A 19,525-nucleotide genomic window follows, 5' to 3' on the forward strand; every position below is an offset into this window, starting at 1 on the left:
ACCAATAACAGAAAATGCCTGTGGAGTGCTTACTCTGTCTTGGAGACCAATGAGATGTAGATAGATGATAGATGGCCTTATTGAGATGTAACTGACATATAACATTTTATATATAAGTTTAAGGTGTACAAGGTGCTTATCTGATACACTTATTTTTTAGGCGGGGCAGAGGGAGAGGGAGAGGATTTCAAGCAGACTCCCCACTGAGCACAGAGCCCAATGCAGAGCTCAGTCTCCCCACCCTGAGATAATGATCTGAGCCAAAACCAAGAGTTGGACACTTAACCACTGAGCCACCTAGGTGCACCTTGATGCACTTGTATATTGCAAAATGATTATCACCGCAGCATTAACTAAAATTTCCATCACCTCAAAATTTCCATTTAAGTTTTTATTTTAATTCCAGTTAGTTAACATACAGTTAACTAATACAACATACAGTTATATTAGTTTCAGGTGTAGAATTCAGTGATTTCATCACTTCCATACATCACTCTGCACTCATCACAAGTGCCCTCCTTACTCCCCATTATTTATTTCACCCATCCCCCCAACCACCTCCCCTCTGGCAACCATCAGTTTGTTCCCTACAGTTAAGTCTGTTTCTTAGTTTGTCTCTCTCTCTCTCTTTTTTTTCTTTTGCTTTTTTGTTCTGTTTCTTAAATTCCACATATGAGTGAAATCATATGGTATTCATCTTTGTCTGACTGCCTTAGCAATATTATTCATCCATTAAAAAATGAAATCTTGCCATTTGCAACAACATGGATGGAGCTAGAGAATAAGTGCTAAGCAAAATAAGTCAATCCATTTCTTTTTTATGGTTATCACCACTTTTCAAATGGAAAAACTGAACTCAAAAAGGCTAAGTAACTCAGGCCATTAAGATGCCATAGCCAGTAAGATATGGAATGGAGATGGACTCAATCCTGGCTGTTTGATTCCAGATCCATGTTTTCTAACCTCTATGCTATTCTGTCTCTCAAAGGCTCTACATGAGAGCTTGTCTGGAATGTTCTAAGAATAAGGAAACCAGTGTGGTTGGAACAGTGAATAAAGGGAGAGCAATTGGAGAGAGAGATCAATGGAATAATTGAGGCCAAATTGTGGAGGGCTTTCTAGGTCATTGTAAGAATTTGAACTTTTACTCTATGTGAGATGGGAAGACTTTCAGAAGGGGTGGTGAGGTGATCTCTAAGGATCTTATAAGGATCACACTAAATACTGCATTTAGAAGAAAATTAAACTTTGAGTTTTTATACTTTTTTGCTTGAAAGTAGCAATGGCCAAAAAAAATGTATACAAGTATTACAAAGCTGGGTTGAGTGGCCGTTTAACAGCCATGAACAGAATGTCCAGTAGAAAGTATTTTGTGATCAGCAAGGAAATAAAATATTAATGGGAGTGTCCAGTGATCAACACAATTTTGATGAAGTCAGATGGGAAAAAGAAGCAAAATTATAGTAACATTTTGTCTTGGAAAATTATTCTAAAGGCATTTACAGTAGAGTTTATGAGTTGTGACATAAGGAAGAATAGAATTTTAATGTCAACATTGTGAAAGGATCAGTAGAAAGTCAAGTTGACCTTGACACTGAGATGATAAGGAAAATATAGTTATCATCCAATAAATGGAGTTAAAAATAACACATTAAGCCATAATTAACTGCAATAGCTAGAGAAGTTGAAGGGTCTTTGACATCTGGAGCAGGAAAGAGAAAATGGTTTATTTAGATGCATCAATTAGATAAACTTGAGTAGTAATAATCCACTTACATATTCAACACAAGAGTAAAGACAGAGACAATAGAGTAATATCACTGTAAAACCAAAGTCAGAGATAGAGATGGCTACCACTTGGAAGGACAAAAGGGAAAGAAGTTGTATGATATTTATTTAAAAAGATTAGTACTGATGCTTTTCACAGTTGAGCAAGGTATTGAGGGAAAATGTCTGGCAATGTTTTTCCTTATAAATATACTGTCACAAAGGCAATTCTGAAATATCAGATGGGGTACTTGGATGGAAAGCCTCAGTCAAACTTAATTTATAAGCATGATTTCAGGCACAACATATAACCAAAAAGGCTTCGTGTTTAGATCTCTACCCCCCTCACTTTTGTAAATAATTTCTATCTCCATCATAGAGCTATACCAAATGGAAATGTCTCTCTTTGGCATCTTGAATTTTTCATTCCTCCTTCCCAAGATATAAAGAGAATAAGATCTAATGCTCTAGCCTTGTAATCAAGAGAACAATGAGTTTAAAGGCTTCAATACACTGCAAAGAGTTGATATTATTAACTTCTGTTCACCACATTGGTAATTCAAACAACTGAACACATGTTGCCTAAAGAGAGTTTTACATTTTCTGTTCAATCCTTCTTATGGAGGAAACAATACTCTGTGACCTAGAAAACCCACTATTTCTCCCACAAACCATAAATGCATCCCCAAGTTATCTTGTCCTACAAGCCGCACTCAACAGAGAACTATGCTACCTCTAGGATATATGAAATTTCTACCTCTAACAAAGACTCCTGTCTGCTCAAAGAATAAGGGCTTAACAAGTTATTTCCAAAATTCTGCAACTCTTAAGAGACTATCTGAGCAGGAAAACTGAAAATTTGCTCTTCTAAGCCTTGCACATGCACCATGAAATGAATGGATGCTTTTTCTTTAACTAAATTGTAATTTTACCTTATTTTAATAGCAGGAATGGCAGCAAGTCCATATTTTGGACTCAATTTCACTCATCTAATATAATGTCCAAAAATAATATGCAAAGTCCAGAGCCAATCTCTGAAACACTGAGACCTGGATCTAGGAGTTGGTGGTGAAGTAAGTACCTTCACTCTCCTCCATTTGCCTTGGGTGAGGGAATGCGGATCCTCCAGCATTTTCAACTCCAAGATAATCTTTCTGAGAAGCTCAACCTCTCAGCCTTTCAGAATGGGCCTAAGAAAATGCCTTTATTATATAGGCTTATTAGTAAAATTGTCTCAGAGATGAGCAATTCTAAAAGAATTATTCATGAGACTGCCAGAAAACAGATATGGGTGCTAAAATTATCCAAATGAGGAATAGAAAAAATAGTGAAAGGGAATAAAGGGGAAAGGAGAGAAAATGAGTGGGAAAAATCAGAGAGGGTGACAGAACATGAGAGACTCCTAAATCTGGGAAACGAACAAGGGGTGGTGGAAGGGGAGGTGGGCGGGGGGTGACTGGGTGATGGGCACTGAGGGGGGCACTTGACGGGATGAGCACTGGGTGTTACGCTATATGTTGGCAAATCGAACTCCAATAAAAAAATATACTAAATTAAAAAATAAATAAATAAATACATACATACATACATAAATAAATAAATAAATAAATAAATAAATAAATAAATAAATCCAAATGATAGACTGCCTAACGCCATTGGGGAAACCTTCCATAAACAAGATTAGAATGTGCACAAAAGGCAGCCCTGGTGGCTCAGCGGTTTAGCGCCGCCTTCAACCCAGGGTGTGATCCTGGAGACCCGGGATCGAGTCCCACATCAGGCTCCCTGCATGGAGCCTGCTTCTCCCTCTGCCTGTGTCTCTGCCTCTCTCTCTCTCTCTCTCTCTCTCTCTCTTTCTCTGCCTCTCATGAATAAATAAATAAAATCTTAAAAAAAAAAAAAAAAGACGGAGAAAAGATGCTTCATTTGCTTCCTCTCTGTTCACATCTCTATCCTCCCCAGCTCATCAGGGGTGGCTGAAGTGGAAGTGACAGTCCCTGATACCATCACGGAGTGGAAGGCGGCCGCCCTCTGCCTGTCCAATGACACTGGACTGGTCTCTCTCTCCCTGCCTCCCTCCGAGTCTTCCAGCCCTTCTTTTGGAGCTCACAATGCCCTACTCTGCGATCCTCAGAGAAGCCTTCACACTTAAGGCCACCATCTTCCACTACCTTTCCAAATGCATCTGGGTAAAGAAAACAAGGGAGGTTTGAAAGAGTGGATAGAATCAAGACTTCTTTGCTCAGGCAGCTCCTGATTGTTTTCAAGACTGTGGATAATTCTGGGAATTCTGCGTTAGCCCTGTTTGTGCTAAGCAAGGCAGGACAGGATCAGAAAGATCACACAATGACATTTAAGCCGCAGGTACTGAAATCATGGATCTCCAAATCACATGCTTTTTTAAAAAAAATTTCCTGAATCCTCTAGCAAGGGATAGGCTTTTTACCAGGATGCCGACTCAAACTAAGTTTTCTTAATTCCATGAGTGCCATTCTTAAAGTTCTCCCATCTTTAAACTCCCACAATATGCTTATAACTTCTCTATTTTTTTGTAAATAGTGGCAGAGGGATTTTGGGTTTTTTTTTTTTAAAGATTTTATTTATTCATGAGAGACACAGAGAGAGAGAGAGACAGAGACATAGACGGAGGGAGAAGCAGGCTCCCTGCAGGGAGCCCGATATGGGACTTGATCTCGGGATCCCAGGATCACAACCTGAGGCAAAGGCAGACGCTCAACCGCTGAGCTACCCAGGTGCCCCAGAGTTTTGTATATAGATTATCCCCTTTGTAACACAATATCCTCGAGGTCAGGAAATTCTCACATACTCTTCATAATTTGCTATGCCTTGTACATAGTAGACATGTGATAAATGTTGCAGGAAGTGGGAAAAGGTAAGAAGGAAGAAAATCCACAAGAAAGGTAGGAGCCAACAAGCAGAAACCAGTAGCTAGTGCCCCCAAGGGCAATATACCATTGCTGCTTTTCTCTCCTACCCACTGCTGCCTCATGTGCAGGTTTCTCCAATTTATCCTGAAGAAAAGACCAGATCCTCCCAGTAAGTTAATCATCTTTGATTTGTATAATCGCCATACTCATACTTCCCCAAAGCATGCATGAACTTAAGGTGACATCATTTTCCAAATTCCAATTTAGTGTAGCATCTCATATGTGGCCCCAATTCTGCGCATGCATTGTCTCTCCCTATCCTGATAATCTCTCTCCCCATGCCTCACTTGCGAATGATAGGTCAGTGGAACTGAAAGCTTCTTTAGCCTTCCCACAATCCCAAAATGAAAAAAGAAGAGAGTCCTTTTGCATCTGTGCAAATGAGCAGGAAACCCTGTCTTGGACGATAACTCCTAAAGCTCTGGGTGAGTGACATCCCCTGCAAAAGGTTCTCAGATCAACAGGGGTGGTGGATATCTGAACACTACTTACATCATATTCACTTTTTTGCTTCCCACAAATATAGTTCATAAAGTGAGAGGTTTTTTTCTTCTTTTGATTCCTATGCACAATGGTCTCCTCCCACTACTCCCACTGCACCTGGGCCCCACAATCACTGTGCTTGGACACTGATTACTCAGTGTACATTAGCCTTGAGGGTCTTTTTCAGCTTTATTTCCTATTCTATCCAGCAACAAGGTTAAAGTGCAGCCCTTCGGATGATTACAGAGCACAAAGCCATTTTCAACTATTAGGGATGGCTTAGATTGCTATCAACATGGATGCTCATTTTTTTCTACGTTCTCTGTTTTAGGGAATGTGAACTTCTCAGTAAGTGCAGAGGCAGTGCAGTTCCTAGCACTGTGTAGAAATGAGGTTGCTGAGGTCCCTGAGATTGGGAGAAAAGACATGGTCATCAAAACCCTGTTGGTGGAGGTAAGTCGGTCGAGACCACTTCACTATTTTTCTGAGACTCTAAGAATAGTAACAATGAAAAGCAGTATGGCCATATTCCTGAGATTAAAAAAAAGAATAATTAATACCATACTCCCACAATCCACCTGATAAGACAGGTGGAATTTCTTGTCCTAAAAGTATTATAGTAAACGTTTTTAGCTAACCTTTTTAGCTTATCATAAATACTTTTTCTCACAAATTATTTCAGAGCTATTCCCTTTTCCTGACCTCTCCATCTCTTCTAAGATCCATTTACTACTTACACCGTTTACCTTTGATTCTCTTTCTTTATTACCCCTCATTTTCTCCTCTGCTGATCTCCATGGTTCTTCAGAGTTTTATGGATTTATAATAATTTGATAATAAGTAGGGTGTTAAGGTCGTTTAGTGTAAACCCCACCCTTCAAATGAATCTGTGATTGTCCTTCAGAAACCTGGACATTTATCCCTTTTCTCCTTTTTCTTTTTTCACCAGTGCCTGAAGGTATTGAGCAAGAAAAGACTTTCAACTCTATGACCTGCACTTCAGGTAAGAGTTCATCTTCATAATCATAGTGAGAATAATGCCCCACAGGGATATATATGTCAAGTTACAATACATGTCCATACATTGTGCCTCCCTTATTTTTAGAATGTTCCCTTAAATTTGGCATCGAAATAAGTATTTCTTTATATGCATTTTACAGAAGAGGACACTGAGCACAAGAGAGTGGATTAATGTGGCTTAGGGGTGCAGACAAGACTAGTGCTGGGGCTTGCTCAGTTCACATTTAGCTTTTATCTCCACAGCCCAGTGGCTGCTCATGAATCAGTCAGGACATAGTAGCTTAGAGTGTCATAGTTTAGGTAGAAAGAGAGCAGAATCATTGATAAGTTTGAATGACCGTAATATTCTCTAAAAGAATGATAAAACATGGGGCATTTTGTACTCATCTTCCTGCAAAAATGTTTCATGGCAAAAAAAAAAAAAAACTTACCACTTTACATTAGGATTTTATCATATCATTAAGAAATAGCTCTTGCAAAAAAAAAAAAAGAAAGAAAGAAAGAAAGAAATAGCTGTTGCTTCTAAATTACATTACCACATTAGTATTAGTTCTACCTCCATAGTGTATATGACACTGTTTTTGTCATTTGAGAAGGACCAATTTAGAGTATAAAATCAGAGAACAAATAACTGGAGAATTATATAAACAAATTGAAGACCTATATGCCCCCCACCAGTTCCCAGGCCTCTTTTAGAAAGCCACCATGTACAGCTTCACAGAACATAATAAAGTGAGAGGGGAGAAAGGACTTTAGAAGCCGTACAGTACCAAGAAGAGCTGGACAGTTAAAAGTAATCTCATCATAAGCCAAAGTCCTTATTCCTCAGACCCTGCATTCCTGAACTCCTTCATATTTAGCGGACATAATAATATTGCTAAATATAATCATAACAACAATAATAACTGCTCACATGTATTGAGATTTAAGATGTTGCAGAGGCTGTTCTAATGCACATGTATTTTACATGCATTCTTCCACTGAATCATCACATGAGCAAGTTAGACTATGAGGAAGTTAAGTAACGTGTCCAAAGTACATAGCTAGTAAGTGGCAGGGCTGGACCCAGGCAGGAGGGCTCACTACAGTACGTTGCTATAAGAGATGTTGCACTTTGATATGGGTTGTCTGTTTTCAAAGGTACTGAAATATCTGACCAATTATCCCTGAAGCTCCCACCAAATGTGGTCAAAGAATCTGCCAGAGCCTCTTTCTCAGTTTTGGGTGAGTCATCTTGCACCAGGAAACTTGGGACAAAAGAGCAGTCATCATACATCTATATCTATATACATATATCTACATATCTGAGGGGGTTAAGATTTATTTATTTATTTGACAGAGAGAGAGAGAGAGAGAGATTGTGTGTGTGTGTGTGCAAGTAGGGGGAGGGGCAGAGAGAGACAATCTTCAAGCAGACTCCTCACTGAGCATGGAGCCTGACTCTGGGCTCCACTTCACGACCCTGAGATTATGACCTGAGCTGACACCAAAAGTCAGACGTACAACTGACTGAGCCACCCAAGCACCCCAATACTTGTGTTTTAAATCTCCACTTATCAATAGCATCTATTTCTTTCAGGATTCTGGAAGTCTCACTGTCTAAATGTAAATTTCCTCTTGCCTAAATGATAGTGCCTTTGACTCTAAATGTGAAAATAATTTGTCTTTAATAATGTTGGCTACTTAGGACCTGACATCTAATTACTCTGACATCTAATCTTTCATATTTCCCAGGTGACATAATATGTCTGCTATGCAAAATATACAGAATCTCCTCCAGGTGCCCTTTGGCTGTGGAGAACAAAACATGGTCCTGTTTTCTCCTATGTCTTGAACTATCTGAATGAAACCCAACAGTTGACTCCAGAGATCAAGTCCAAGGCCCTTGGTTATCTTATCAGTGGTGAGACAAATGTTTACTTTGTTACTCTAATGAGACTTTTCCCGGTTTAACTTGAATTGTATTACCAGATATTAAGCTAATAATGGCGATTTTTGTGGAAATGACAATTTTCCAACCATTTAATAGATGTTATATTGTGACATATCTGTAATATTCCTCAAACTATGTCAGATCCTATGCACAGAAGACCATACAATGTCTGTGGCTTCTGGATGCATCAGCCTGCACCTATGGGTGGCCTGCCTTTCTATATAACATTTCTTGACTAGTTGAATCTTTCATTCCAGGTTACCAGAGACAGCTGAACTACAAACACCGAGATAGTTCCTATAGCACCTTTGGGGAGCAATACGGCAGGAATCAGGGTAACACTTGGTGAGAAAAGAAAATCTATCCTGAGATTTGACCATGAGTTCACAGCATGTACATATATTAGTCTTTTTACTTCTTTAAACAATCCTGTGAAGTGAGAGCTATTCACTTCATTTTACAAAGGAGAAAATCACATTCAGCATGGATTAATATTTACGTCTCTGGTATAAACAACTAATAATCAACTTGGAAGTTGATTCATTTTATATCTAATACACCAAGCATCTTTTCTTTCTCATGTTGCTAAGAGACCATTGTAAGTTTGTGATTTTCCCTCTCAAGCACTTGAAAGTGCTAAAAACAGGCTAGAAAAACTGAGTGTACTTTATTACCTTCTACTAAATGACAATGTGTGTGTCTGTCTCTCTCTGTTTATCCATCCGTCTGTCCATCTGCCTGGTTTCTGTTTGTCCACCCGTCTGGTTTCTGTTTGTCCACCCATCTATCCCATCTATCTGCCTGACCACCCATCTGCTCATCTACCTCTCTGTTTATCTATCTGTCTGAATAAGTCGACCACACAGGAAAACAAGAGGAAATCAGTGGGACACCTGGGTGGCTCAGCAGTTAAGCATCTGCCTTCCAGCTCAGGGCATGATCCTGGAGTCCCGGGATCAAGTCCCACATCGGGCTCCCTGCATGGAGCCTGCCTCTCCCTCTGCCTGTGTCTCTGCCTGTGTGTGTGTGTGTGTGTGTGTGTGTGTGTGTGTGTGTGTCATGAATAAATAAATAAAATCTTTTTAAAAACTTTTTAAAAAAGAGGAAATCAGTGACCCAGGAAGTGGTGGAGGAGCTAGGTGATGTGGAGGTAAATATTTACTGAAGCAAGACATTAAAAGGAGTTAGTTCATTAGAGCATTAGCTGCAAAAGAGAAGATAAGAAACCTGTGAAAAGAAGAAAGACAGGAGGCGCAGGATGTGAGAGCAAATATCATAACCACCTAGAACACTGGGAGACACGTGAATCTCTAAAGTGACACAGAAATGCTTTAGAATGCATTACCATAGGTAATGCATTTAACAACATGTTGTAGCTAAACAAAAAGGATATGGAAGCTGCCAGGTTAACAGAAAAAGTCTCCAAACTCTTAGTAATAGCTCACTGACTCTCATGAGGGTACACTGGGGGGAGAAGGAATCTACGTGTGCAAAACAGAGTGTTAGAGTGCTGCATGGAAAACAGCACGCCATGCTTCCTCACCCTTCAGGCTCACGGCCTTTGTACTGAAAACTTTTGCCCAGGCTTGAGCCTGCATCTTTATCAATGAAGCACACATCGCCCAAGCCCTTGCCTGGCTCTCCCAAAGGCTGAAGGACAATGGCTGTTTCAGGAGTTCTGGGTGTCTGCTCAACAATGCCATTAAGTTTAGGTGTTCTGAGTACTTATCCTGGACCTCATGATACACCGATTCTAACGTTCCTCCAAAAGTGAGGAGAGAAAGAAGGCACAGAGAAATTGCAAAGATGAAGTCCAGCAGTGTGAGAGGGCATCAGGGAAAGACTATAATATTAAACCCATAACCTATAATTTTTTTATAGAGGAGAAAGAAATGGTGCTTTGCATGAGGATGTTATTTTGCTTGATAGGGACAGATACTGAGGAGGGTCTCCATGAAACAACAGAAGAGAATATATTAAAATCTGAGAGTAGAGTGAATAAAAATTTCTTCTCTCTCTCTCTCCACAAGGAAAAGTAGAAGACGAAGTCGTCCTCTCTGCCTATTGCTTTTCCGAAGATTCCTCTTCCGGACGCTGTAAGGTTCGCTGTCAGTGTAAGGTTCATCTCAGCCCCATTTCCTACCATGGAAACCACAGGCCTGATGTCTGGAACACACCCTACTAAAAGTCAAGTCTCAACTTTCCTTTTGCTCAATGCTGAGGCATTTCTCAGCTAGATGAGCTCTTTGGTTAATTGACTAAGGGGAACTTATACTTGCCTGGCCATGCCCTTGGACTAGGTACCAAAACTAATCTAAAAACACAGGCTCACTAGCCTTATTCTTTTAAGGCTTAACTATAAAACTAAGAGTTGTAAAATATTTTTTCGATTTCAATATTGTGGATATCTGGCTGTCTCCCTGGCTGGTTGGCAACCATGAATAACATCTGCCGAGCAATATCCAACGCAAGGTTTGCTCCATCCTCTACTTACCCTAGTTTGACATCGTTTCCTCTTTGTCTTTGCAGCACACTGTTATCCACAATGCCCTGTTCTGCCTAGAGACCACCTAGAACACAGCAAAAGAGGGGACACATGGAAGCCATAGCTATACCAAGACGCTGTTGGCCTATGCTTTTGCCCTAGTAGGAAACCAAGGTAAGAAAAGAGAAATACTGAAGTCTCTTGATGAGGAAGCTGTGAAAGAAGGTGAGAGAAAATGGTCAAAAAATTTCCCCTTTCACTTACACTGATACTACAAAACGAGAGGAGCTATATTCCTACTGAAAGTAACAAGCTTCATCCGGAATTCCTTAGCCAGCTCATATATTGTGAAATCAGAGCACCTCTTATAAAAACGTCTCCTTGAGTGCCTGGGTAGCTTAGTCATTTAAGCCTCCAACTCTTGATTTCAGTTCAGGTTTGTGGAATGAAGCCCCATATTGGATACTTTACTCAGCAGCGAGTCAGCTTGAGATTCTCCTTCTCCCTTTTCCCCTTCCCCCACAATGCTCTCACTCTCTCAAATAAATAAATAAAATCTTTTTTTATAAATATCTTCTGTGTGATTTCATATGTTATACAGAGTGTAACATAATTGACAATGCTGCAATTATGGAATTATATTCCTAACTACTACATATATATATTTCACATATCTGTCTCCCTACTTGGATAAAAAGAGGCACAATCAAAAATCATACTAAAGGAAGTGTAATAACATTCTCAAAGTGTTTTTATCTCTATTTGCCAGAGATTATCATAAAAGTCCTCTGAGATCAATAGATGGATTTTATATTCCAATTTATCCTTCAGTTTCCAGGAAATATCTCAAGCAATAAGGGAACTCTCTCTGTTGCTTTCTCTTCCTGATTCAATTAAAATAAAATTTGAGAGACTGATAAGGATGCTCTAGGCTTCCGCCTCCAAGCATTGAACATTCTTCAACTTATCCCCATGTTGGAGTAAACCAACATTAGCATGGAAATGTTACTGAATTTGCAGGGCTTATGACAGAGAGGACATTACTTCATCTCTGTATTATATTCAACTCTATATGATACAAATGTGTATTCAGTATCATCTACTTATAATTAGGATTCTCTCATTTTTCTCACCCTTAAGATAATTCAGTCCACTGGGAGTGACCTCAGAAACCCAGGGCACCAGTGGAGCATTTTTACCAACCCCAGGCTCCCTCAGCTGAGGTGGAGATGATGTCCTATGTGCTCCTGGCTTACCTCATGGCCCAGCCTGCCCTGACCTCAGAGGAGCTGACTTCTGCCTCACGCAGCATGAAGTGGATCACCAAACAACAGAATTCTCAGGAGGGCTTCTCCTTCACCCAGGTCTCCTCCAGATTCACTTAGCACACAGGAATCTTGAAAATACAATAGTTAACAAGGAAAGGAGAAAAGACCTTAAATCTTGGGAGAATTATTTAGGGATATTTGAGGACCATGGGAATATGAAAAGATCTAAGACATTCCCCAAAATTTTTCCCTAAGCACTATGTTAACATCCTATACATTTGGCTACTTACCATAAGCATCATTCCTCTATAAAGCTTATACACATAGGTCATTGGCCACACTCTAGGGTCTTTGAATATCAGTGCTCTTGACATTTTGAGCCAGATAATTACTGTTCTTGTGGGGCTGTCCTGGACCTTTAAGATGTATCACCACTCATAGCCAGTTTATCTCACTCTTCTGTATACATTAACAACAGTACTCTTTTTCCCAACTTGCTAATTTTCAACCCAATCTGTGAAAGATATAACGAAGAGGACTGTTGATGAGAAAGATCAAGCTGCAACTTCTCAATAGGTAGAAATGTCCCTTAGGACAAAACCAATATAAGGGAAAATAAATGGTGAGGCTAATTGGCATCAATAATTTTGTATTTCATTTTCAGAAACTATAGCATAACTTTGATGATGCCTGAAAGGCAGAGAAAAAGGAAAAACTATGAAAGGGGTATAATTCAGGGGGAAAAAAAGCCAGTGTCCCCTTGTGGTAACCAACACAGACTTTGGGGGAAAATCCCTGCTTCCAAAACTTACTCTGTGGGGGTGGGTGGGCCCTCCACTCATCTCTTCCTGAGCCACAGTAGTGGCTTTCCAGGCCTTGTCCCGATATGGAACACCCACATTCACCAGGACTGGGAAAGCTGCACAGGTAACCATTCAGAATTCCTGGCATTTGTTACAAATTTCCAAGTGGATGACAACAACCCCTTGTTATTGCATCAGGTCTCATTGCCAGAGCTGCCTGGGGAATATGTTGCAACAGTGGCTGGAGACAGATGTGTGTATCTTCAGGTGAGACTCCAGTTATGTTGGAAATTTTAACCTCACCAAATGAAAGGGGAGCTCTGATCTCTCCTTCCTGGACAAGTGAAGGGCAAATCAAGAGAAGTTGAATGATGGAACAGTGAAGAGTCCCAGGTAAAGAGAGAAACTGATGATGTGCTTGGTGTTCCACAGACACTATGAAATACAATATTTTTCCAGAGGAGGACTACCCATTTGCCTTGAAGATGCAGACTGTACCCCATACTTGTGATGGACCCAAAGTTCACACCAGCTTCCAGATCTCACTGAATGTCAGGTAAGACTTCTGATTGAATCATCTAATCCTCAGTTTAAATGTTACCTGGAACCTTCAGTAATTAATAATATATTTGGAAGATATGCTATTTGGCGAATATAATTTAAAATTGATATATCTACTAATGAAGTTGGCCCTTGTATCATTACAAAGTGATCCTTTTCTCTAGCAATTTTTTTTTGTTTTAAAGTTTCAGTAATACTTTTTTTTAAGATTTTGTTTATTTATTCATGAGAAACACAGAGAAAATCAGAGACATAGGCAGAGGGAGAAGCAAGCTCCCCGTGGGGTCTCAATCCCAGGACCCTGGGATCATGACCTGAGCCAAAGGCAGACGCTCAACCACTGAGCCACCCAGGTGCCCCTCAGTAATACTTTTGAAGCATTTAAAAGCAAAGTCTGGTCTCAAACTGTCAAATAAAAATGTATACTATTCAAAAAAAATGTACACTATTCAAATGTTCTAATAAATTCCTACTTTTACACTACTTTTTGTTCAACTCACTGCTGAAGAATAAATTACTTTCCACAGAGATTTATACTTTAGGTTGAAGTAAGTCTTCCTTACCTTTTCTGAATAATAGAATTCTCTTTTATTATTTTTCTAATCAAATACATAAATAGCAAATGTTAATATTAAATAGAAGTATAAATTAAATATAAAATATAGAAATTGCCTTATAATAACCCATCAAAAACTTATAGGATTTTTGGGCATCTGGGTGGCTCAATCAGATGAGCGTTAGACTCTTGGTTCAGGTCATGATCTTGCAGTTGTGAGATCCAGCCCTGCGTCAGGCTCTGCACTCAGCACAGAGACCATTTCAAATTCTCTCTCCCTCTGCCCCTCCCCCTGCTCACACATGTGCTCTCTCTCTCTCTAAAATAAATAATAAATAAATAAATACATAAATAAAATCTTTAATAAAAACAAAACAAAACAAAACACAGGGCACTTGGGTGGCTCAGTCAGTTAAGCGTCTGCCTTCAGCTCAGGTCATGATTCCAGAGTCCTGGGATTGAGTCCCAAATGTGACTCCCTGCTCAGCTGGGAGTCTGCTTCTCCCTCTACCCCTCCCCCTTGCTTGTGCACTCTCTGTCTCTCAAATAAATAAATAAAAATCTTTTAAAAAAAACACTTATAGGAATCCTAAGAAAACATAGCAGCATATGATACTATGTATCTACTACTAATGATATTGATATTGTAAAACAAATGGTATTTCAGACAACCAACCAAATTAGTAAACATCAATGTATTCAAAGTATAAAGCGTTAAGAGCCTATCTGATCTCACAACACTTTGGAGACTCTCTGGAGACATGCTACATTCAAGTTAACTCAAAATAGAAAAGTAATACCTACAAAATAACAAATGTATAGTATAAATGGAGTGTCCCAAAACTGGGAGTGTGTTAATGAATGCAGATTACCAAGCTCCATTCCCAAAGATTCTGATTTTTGGGACTTAAATATCTGTGATTGTAGTAAATCATAGATCTGATATATATTCAGGGTTCCAAACATCAATGTCCTACATGTCCAGGTAACACAGATTTCTAGGAGTTATAATGTTACAGAAAACTTCATGAAGATAGGCAGATTTATGGTCGGTCTTGAGGAGGGGTCTGGCTTAGTTTCACATACAAAGCCCTTACTCCCTTTTCCTTTGACACTACAGTTACACGGGGAGCTGTCCCACTTCCAATATGGTGATTGTTGATGCTGTCTGGTTTTATCCCCTTGAAACCAACAGTAAAAATGGTAGGTGTATTTTAAGCCTAACAGATCTCATATAAAAGGATGCTCTGTGTCTTCCAACTAAGACCATACCAATATCAAAGCCTTATCAATATCAGCCTGCCTCAAAAAATATTTTTCCCAAACCCAGAAAATTAAATTCAATAATTGTTTATTTGTCTCTAAGCTGAGAGACTTGTGTGATACCAGAGAAACACAAGAGGAGTCCCTGTCCTTGAGACATTCACAGTCTAGCTGGGGACTTAAAGCACATAGGCATGTAACTTTAGTTTACTATAACAATACTAGAAAGACTGGGACACCTGCGTGGCTCTGTGGTTGAGCATCTGCCTTCAGCTTGAGTCATGATCCTGGGGTCCCTGCGGAGCCCTCTGCCTCTCTGTCTCTACCTCTCTCGGTGTGTCTCTCATGAATAAATAAATAAAATCTTTTTTAAAAAATACTAGAAAGACAGACTATGATTAAGTACCAAATTGGCTGATATATCCTAAAAAATTTGACAATGATAAAGTCAATATGAACTAGAATCATCACAGATGCCATAGGGTGCAGTGTGTTACCTGATATCGAAGCATGCTAGAAATCCTGATCTGAAAATACCTGGCTTCCTTCTCTCCATAGAAAGTCAGGTGATTTTTTTTCACAGTCAAAACATGACAATTCTGAAGACTGTATCCAAATATGATTCCTCCCTCTCTCTCATCTTTTATATCTTTAATGTACCCTAGTTATTTAATCATGAAAATAATTTATAGGAGTCTTACCTCTGACATCATTGTAACCCTTACTACAATCTGCTCTCATTTTCTAACTTTCAAATTTTCTGATTTTCCTCAGCTTGAAAGATCTAGCCATATGAGCAGGACAGAGGTAAGCAACAACCATGTCCTCATTTATGTGGAACAGGTAAGAGCTCTGACATTTTGGCTGACACTATACATATTGGTGGTCTCTTAATGGGGTCTCTTCACTAGAAAATGAGTAATATGAGAAAAGCTGTAACTAATAGCATCCTTCCAGAAAGTTCCTTTATTCTAAGAGAATAAAAATTGCATTTTAGATCCATGGAGTGTTCTGCTCTCTTTAATTATGTTGAAATTGGAATGTATTTCCATAAATTTCAAGTAGAAAACAATAGAACAAAAAGTTGATTGTATCTGTTAATTTTAAAGACCTTCCCCAAAAGAATCAATATACCACAGTGGTTAGTTAATGATAGTGTAAATATTCTAATATATCACTATATAAGATAAAATAAAATATAGAACTCATAAATATCTTCATATCTGACTAGAAAGCAAAGAGAATGTTTTACAGAGGCACACAAAAAGAATAGTTTGATAATTACAAAAGGTACAAAGACAAGTCTCTGCATCTTAGAAAATATTCACATGGACCCAGAGAGTTAATCTCATACAGAAGACTACAAGAGAATATGCATTGTCTCAGTTGTTTAGGAGAAAATCTGGGGAATTTTGTTCATGGTAAAGTGTTTCCAAACACTTTGGGTTGTATTTAAAACCCATCTTGGGGGCACCTGGGTGGCTCAGTGGTTGAGCTTCTATCTGCCTTTGGCTTAGGTCACAATCCCAGGGTTCTGGGATTGAGTCCCACATCAGGCTCCCCACAGGAGCCTGCTTCTCCCTCTGCCTATGTCTCTGCCTCTCTCTGTGTGTCTCTCATGAATAAATAAATAAAATCTTTAAAAAAAAAATAAAAGAAATGGAGTTGTTTGTCTCTGTGAAACAAACATCACAGAAGCTTGTTGAATAAATATATGTTTCTGGTCAAGCTATCATTTGTCCAGTCGTTCACTTATAAAATGTTAATTACATGTTCACATAAAGAGTTGTATTATTTTAAATAATGTGAAGAACAAATGTGTAACAAATCTGCTTATAGCTCAGCTGTGGATGTTACATATAAAGTCAAACAGGGATTAAACGATTATAGTTTATATTCTGAGAAGCCTCAGGAAAAAACTCATCCATTAGTCTCGGAAGCCTTTGCTTAGAGACAGATAAGTAAGTAGTACTGATTATTTGAAATATTGAAAACATTTCTTTGTCCCTAAGCTAAGACATCAAAAACAGCCTTCATAAGAGACTAAAATGTGCTGGAGAAAGGTAATATTGTGCAATGGTTAAAGTCTAGACACGGAAGCCAGATTGCCTGGAGACAAATTCAGTTCCATCCATGTCTCACCAACTGAATAAGGAGGACAGTTAACCTCTCTGCTTCAGATTCCTCACAAAGAAATGGGAATAACAGAGTGACTTTTAGTTTCGACTAAAATGAGAAGTATATAACTTCCATTTGCATTCTACTGGTTAAAGCAAGTCATATGACCAAGTCAAACTTTAACGGGGCACTCACTCAGTATATTCTCACTTTCCCTCAGGGAAAAAAATCACAGGCCATGAGGGTCTGTCCTGGCATCAAACTGTGCCACCTTGGGGGAAGGTGATGAAAGCAAAGTAAAGATATTTCTCTTACACTCTTCGATGCATCTATTCTTGAATTATCCCCCCAAGTGTGTTGTGACTTTCCCACTAGACTCCCCAACTTCCCCAGGGTACTCTCATCCATAACTGCTAAAATCAATTTTTGTGGAGGGTGATGGTGCAGAATTCTTACCTGATGATGTCCCCTCTCATTTTCAGCCCTACTGCAGGTTTCTTGCTGTCTTCAACATCCTTTAAATGGGTGACTGGGAAAAGGAAAGGAGGTAAATGGACCTACATTTTATTCAGAAGCCAAATTATAAAAAAAAAAAAAAAAAAAAAAAAAGAAGCCAAATTATCTTGCAGTTCCTGTCCCATTGGTGAAAGAATTCTCAATCTACAAACATTTTTGTGGAGGAAATTTATTTACTTTTTATTTTTAACTTATAGGAGTCTTCTCTTCCTCCTTCCCTTCCCCACCTCTCCCCTCTTTCTCCCCTGCCCTGCATTCTTCCCCTCTTGCTCCTCCTTCTCCAGGGTCTCCACCTCCCCCTGCTCCTCCTTCTCCCCTTCTACCCCTCTTCTTCCACTCATCTTCTGCCTCCTCCTTTTTCTCAAGAAAATCTAATATGATGTAATTCTATATTTGCATAGCATTTTAAACATCTCAGAGACTTTTCTATATATCTCATATTATCTAAACCAGTTTGCAACTCATAATAAAATAACCTATCTAGGTCTTGAACACCAACAATTGCTAACATCACAAAGAGAGAAATAATTAGATATTAGGTGCATATTGAGGGATGCATATAATATTTCCTAGGAAGTAGCACTCCCAAAAAATCAAATCTAATTCTCTATTCCTGAGTAAAAGCTAAGAAGCTCTATGAAAATCATTCTCCTTGGTCTTCTTCAGAATCAAAAACAGATTTCAAAATGGAAAATTTAGAAGAAATCTTTAAAGATGACCCAAAAGATCTGATCCCAAATGAATGTGGGAATTTTGTCAGAAACAGGAGGTTTCTCAATCACAGGGATTAGAAGGGAAAACAAGACGGAAGACAGGAAGGCAGGTCAGCTAGGAGTCTAAAAAATCCTCTCCTTAATCCAGACCACTTTTTTATTTCACCGTAGGTTTTCCAAAGAGAAGAGAATATACTGCATTAGTCCCTTCTTTCAAATGATGTAGGCAGTGCTATTTGTCACTATGAATTTTGATCCCTTTCTTATGAAGCCAAGTATTGCTGATCCATTTATACATAATGAATGGGAGAGGTAATAAAAAGAGATTAACACATTTTCCCAACATTTCACTATTCCCAGAAAAAGAGGTAAGTCTTTTAATGCTAGTGCTCTTTATTAAATCCTGGGATTAAAATTCCATATTTCTAGGATCATATTTCTGCTTACACAAGCAAGAAGAATATATGAGTGGGCAGTAATGGCATTATCAAATATAGGCCAAAGAAGAAATTGGAGGGGGGGAAAATTATCCACTCCTGTATAAGAAAATCATACATGGGAGTTTAGCACCAGAAGTCTTTGCATGTTTTTACCCAACAATGTGAGGTTATGGAGGTATATATATTAAAATAGAAATTACCAAAATGATAACTAGACTGTTCTCCCCTTCCTTTATCTTTTCCTTTATCATTTTCCAAAAAAAACTATATATATATACACATACCTGAACTGAAACTATACGTGCTCATTTCTCTTTTCCCAAAATATGTGAAATATTTCTCAGTTTCCCTGCTTTCTTCCCTGAATAACATGGAAAGATAACTTACTGAAATATCAACTGGTGTTTTGTTTTCACTCCTAAAAAAGATTTAGGAAAAATGTGATCTATGCTGATTATAATCCCTTGTTTTTCCCCTCCCCTATTTCAAAAGTATAGCCAGACTCTTGTGTTCCTTTGCCTTAAGAATTGTCAGGGTCAGAAGCAGAGGTTACTTAAAGATAACTTTGTGAAAGCCCTGACTACTGAGCAAATTACTTACTCTAGGTGCTCCTGAAGAAGAGAAAGAAGTCTCTTGCAAGAAGGAAAGAGT

General features: G+C 38.8%; 1 pseudogene; it reads left to right on the forward strand.

Annotated features, from left to right (window-relative positions):
- Positions 1-15,981, forward strand: part of LOC112665488 (pregnancy zone protein-like) — a 34,042-nt pseudogene extending 18,061 nt beyond the window's left edge.
- Positions 15,982-19,525: the final 3,544 nt, after the last annotated feature.

Source organism: Canis lupus, chromosome 27 (assembly GCF_003254725.2).
Source record: "Canis lupus dingo isolate Sandy chromosome 27, ASM325472v2, whole genome shotgun sequence".
Taxonomy (NCBI): Eukaryota; Metazoa; Chordata; class Mammalia; order Carnivora; family Canidae; genus Canis; species Canis lupus.